Source organism: Tursiops truncatus, chromosome 7 (assembly GCF_011762595.2).
Source record: "Tursiops truncatus isolate mTurTru1 chromosome 7, mTurTru1.mat.Y, whole genome shotgun sequence".
NCBI lineage: Eukaryota > Metazoa > Chordata > Mammalia > Artiodactyla > Delphinidae > Tursiops > Tursiops truncatus.
Window position 1 is genome coordinate 109,247,364 of NC_047040.1, and position 4,093 is coordinate 109,251,456.

The following is a 4,093-nucleotide window of genomic DNA, read 5'->3' on the forward strand; positions in this document are numbered from 1 at the left end:
GCTCATCTCCTGGACATTCTTCTGATTGGTTGGTGATGAGGTCATCGGGAGTCAGCATCATTAACCTTCTGGTTCCAACCGGTCTGGGGTCTACGTGCTTGGGGGCAGCATGCAGTTAACTTCTTCCACCTGATGGGGGTTTCAGTATCTGTAAAACAGCTCAAAGGACATGACTCAGAATATTATCTATAGTCCTTGAGGAAGAACTGAAGATACTTGACTTTGTTTAATGGCTAAAGTATTATTTTGTCTTGTTTTACTGTTTACCTTTCTGCATTTTCTCACTTCTCTGATTAAATTTATTCTTTTTTTTAAAACTAGATCTTTACTGGAGTATAATTGCTTCACAATACTGTGTTAGTTTCTGCTGTACAACAAAGTGAATCAGCTATATGTATACATATGTCCCCATATCCCCTCCCTCTTGAGCCTCCCTCCCACCCTCCCTATCCCACCCCTCTAAGTGGTCGCAAAGCACCGAGCTGATCTCCCTGTGCTATGCGGCTGCTTCCCACTAGCTATCTATTTTACATTCGGTAGTGTATATATGTCCATGCCACTCTCTTACTTCACCCCAGCTTTGCCCTCCCCCCACTGTGTCCTTAAGTCCATTCTCTATGTCTACGTCTTTATTCCTGCCCTGCAACTAGGTTCAACAGTACTATTTTTTTTTTTTTTTTTAGATTCCATTCCGACTTACTACACTCTGTATGACAGACTCTAGGTCCATCCACCTCACTACAAATAGCTCAATTCCGTTTCCTCTTATGGCTGAGTAATATTCCATTGTATATATGTGCCACATCTTCTTTGTCCATTCATCTGTTGATGGACATTTAGGTTGGTTCCATGTCCTGGTTATTGTAAATAGAGCTGCAATGAACATTGGGGTACATGTCTCTTTTTGAATTATGGTTTTCTCAGGATATATGCCCAGAAGTGGGATTGCTGGGTCACATGGTAGTTCTATTTATAGTTTTTAAAGGAACCTCCATACTGTTCTCCATAGTGGTTGTATCAATTTACATTCCCACCAACAGTGTGGGAGGGTTCCTTTTTCACCACACCCTTTCCAGCATTTATTGTTTCTAGATTTTTTGATAATGGCCATTCTGACTGGTGTGAGGTGACACCTCATTGTAGTTTTGATTTGCATTTCTCTAATAATTAGTGATGTTGAACATCTTTTCATGTGCCTCTTGGCCATCTGTATGTCTCCTTTGGTGAAATGTCTATTGAGGTCTTCTGCCCAGTTTTTAACTGAATTGTTTGTTTTTTTGATATTGAGCTGCAGGAGATGGATGTAAATTTTGGAGATTAATCCTTTGTCAGTTGCTTCATTTGCAAATATTTCCTCCCATTCTGAGGGTTGTCTTTTCGTCTTGTTTATGGTTTCCTTTGCTGTGCAAAATGTTTTAAGTGTCATTAGGTCCCATTTGTTTATTTTTGTCTTTATTTCCATTACTCTAGGAAAGATCAAAAGAGATCTTGCTGTGGTTTATGTCAAAGAGTGTTTTCCCTATATTTTCCTCTAAGAGTTTTATACTGTCTGGTCTTACATTTAGGTCTTTAATCCATTTGGAGTTTATTTTTATGTATGGTGTTAGGTAGTATTCTACTTTCATTCTTTTACATGTAGCTGCCCAGTTTTCCCAGCACCACTTATTGAAGAGGCTGTCTTTTCTCCGTTGTATGTTCTTGCCTCCTTTGTCATAAAGTAGGTGAACATGTGTGTGTGGGTTTATCTCTGAGCTTTCTATTCTGTATACTGATCTATATTTCTGTTTTTGTGCCAGTACCATACTGTCTTGATTACTGTAGCTTTGTAGTATTGTTTGAAGTTGGGGAGCCTGATTCCTCCAGCTCCGCTTTTCTTTCTCAAGATTGCTTTGGCTATTTGGGATCTTTTGTGTTTCCATACCAATTGTAAATTTTTTTGTTCTAATTCTGTGAAGAATGCTACTGATAGTTTGATAGGGATTGTGTTGAATCTGTAGACTGCTTTGGGTAATATAGTCATTTTCACAATATTGATTCTTCCAATCCAAGAGCATGGTATATTTCTCCATCTGTTTATGTCATCTTTGATTTCTTTCATCAGTGTTTTATAGTTTTCTGAGTACAAGTCTTTCTCCTCCATAGGTAGGTTTATTCCTAGGTATTTTATTCTTCTTGTTGCAGTGGTAAGTGGGATTGTTTCCTTATTTTTTCTTTCTGATTTTTGTTGTTAGTGTATAGGAATACCAGAGATTTCTGTGCATTAATTTTGTATCCTGCAACCTTACCAAATTCATTGATTAGCTCTAGTCATTTTCTGGTGGCATCTTTAGGATTCTCTATGTATAGTATCATGTCATCTGCAAACAGTGACGGCTTTACTTCTTCTTTTCCAATTTGTATTCCTTTTATTTCTTTTTCTTCTCTGATTGCCGTGTCTAGGACTCCCAAAACTATGTTGAATAAGAGTGGCGAGAGTGGATATCCTTGTCTTGTTCCTGATCTTGCAGGAAATGCTTTCAGTTTTTCACCATTGAGTATGATGTTTGCTGTGGGTTTAGCATATATGGCCTTTATTATGTTGTGGTAGGTTTCCTCTATGCCCATTTTCTGGAGAGTTTTTATCATAAATCGGTGTTGAATTTTGTCAAAAGCTTTTTCTGCATCTATTGAGATGATCATATGGTTTTTATTCCTTAATGTATAAATATGGTGTATCACATTGATTGATTTGCATATATTGAATCCTTGCATCCCTGGGATAGATCCCACTTGATCACGGTATATGATCCTTTTAATATGTTGTTGGATTCTGTTTGTTAGAATTTTGTTCAGGATTTTTGCATCTATGTTCATCAGTGATATTGGTCTATAATTTTCTTTTTTTGTGATATCTTTTTCTGGTTTTGGTGTCAGGGTGATGGTGGCTTCGTAGAATGAATTTTGGAGTGTTCCTCCCTCTGCAATATTTTGGAAGAGTTTGAGAGTGATAGGTGTTAGCTCTTCTCTAAATGTTTGATAGAATTCGCCTGTGAAGCCATCTGGTCCTGGACTTCTGTTTGTTGAAAGATTTTAAATTATGGTTTCAATTTCATTACTTGTGATAGGTCTGTTTATATTTTCTAATTCTTCCTGTTTCAGTCTTGGAAAACTGTACCTTCCAAGAATTTGTCCATTTCTTCATGGTTGTCCATTTTATTGGCATATAGTTGTTTATAGTAGTCTCTTATAATCCTTTGTATTTCTGCGATGTCAGTTGTGATTTCTCCTTTTTTGTTTCTAATTTTATTGATTTGGGTCCTCTCCCTTTTTTTCTTGATGAGTCTGGCTAATGGTTTATCAACTTTGTTTATCTTCTCAAAGAACCAGATTTTAGTTTTATTGATCTTTGCTATTGTTTTCTTTGTTTCGTTTTCATTTATTTCTGCTCTGATCTTTATGATTTCTTTCCTTCTACTGACTTTGGGTTTCCTTTGTTCTTCTTTCTCTAGTTCCTTTAGGTGTAGGGTTAGATTGTTTATTTGAGATTTTTTCTTGTTTCTTGAGGTAAGATTGAATTGTTATAAATTTCCCTCTTAGAACTGCTTTTGCTGCATCCCATAGGTTTTGGGTTCTTGTGTTTTCATTGTCATTTGTTTCTATGTATTTTTAAATTTCTTCTTTGACTTATTTAGTGATCTCTTGGTTATTTAGTAACGCACTGTTTAGCCTCCATATATTTTTGGTTTTTACAGTTTTTTTCTTGTAATTGATTTCCAATCTCATAGGATTGTGGTCAGAAAAGATGCTTGATTTGATTTCAATTTTCTTAAATTTTCTGAGGCTTGATTTGTGACCCAAGATGTGACCTATCCTGGAGAATGTTCTGTGTGCACTTGAGAAGAGAGTGTATTCTGCCACTTTCGGGTGGAATGTCCTATAAATATCAATTAAATCTATCTGGCCTATCATGTCATTTAAAGCTTGTGTTTCCTTATTTATTTTCATTTTGGATGATCTGTCCATTGGTGTACGTGGGGTGTTAAAGTCCCCTACTATTATTGTGTAACTGTCAATTTCCCCTTTCATGGTTGTTAGCATTTGCTTTATGTATTAA